A 218-nucleotide genomic window follows, 5' to 3' on the forward strand; every position below is an offset into this window, starting at 1 on the left:
CTGGGCGAGGGGAATAAAGGCCCCATTGAGAGCGTGGGTCCCACCGTCCCCCCTTGTCCCCGCGGGGGCCTGCTGAGGCTCACGGGACCGATGGGGCAGGGGCTGGGAAAGAGTCGGCGTGTCCGAAGCCCGGCCGCCCTGCCCGTGGCGGGATGCACCCGCACGCACCCAGCCCGGCGCACGGCCCCGCTCCCGCCCCACGCCGGGGCTGTGCGGGG

Source organism: Aptenodytes forsteri, unplaced genomic scaffold, assembly GCF_000699145.1.
Source record: "Aptenodytes forsteri isolate BGI_AS27 unplaced genomic scaffold, ASM69914v1 Scaffold7, whole genome shotgun sequence".
NCBI lineage: Eukaryota > Metazoa > Chordata > Aves > Sphenisciformes > Spheniscidae > Aptenodytes > Aptenodytes forsteri.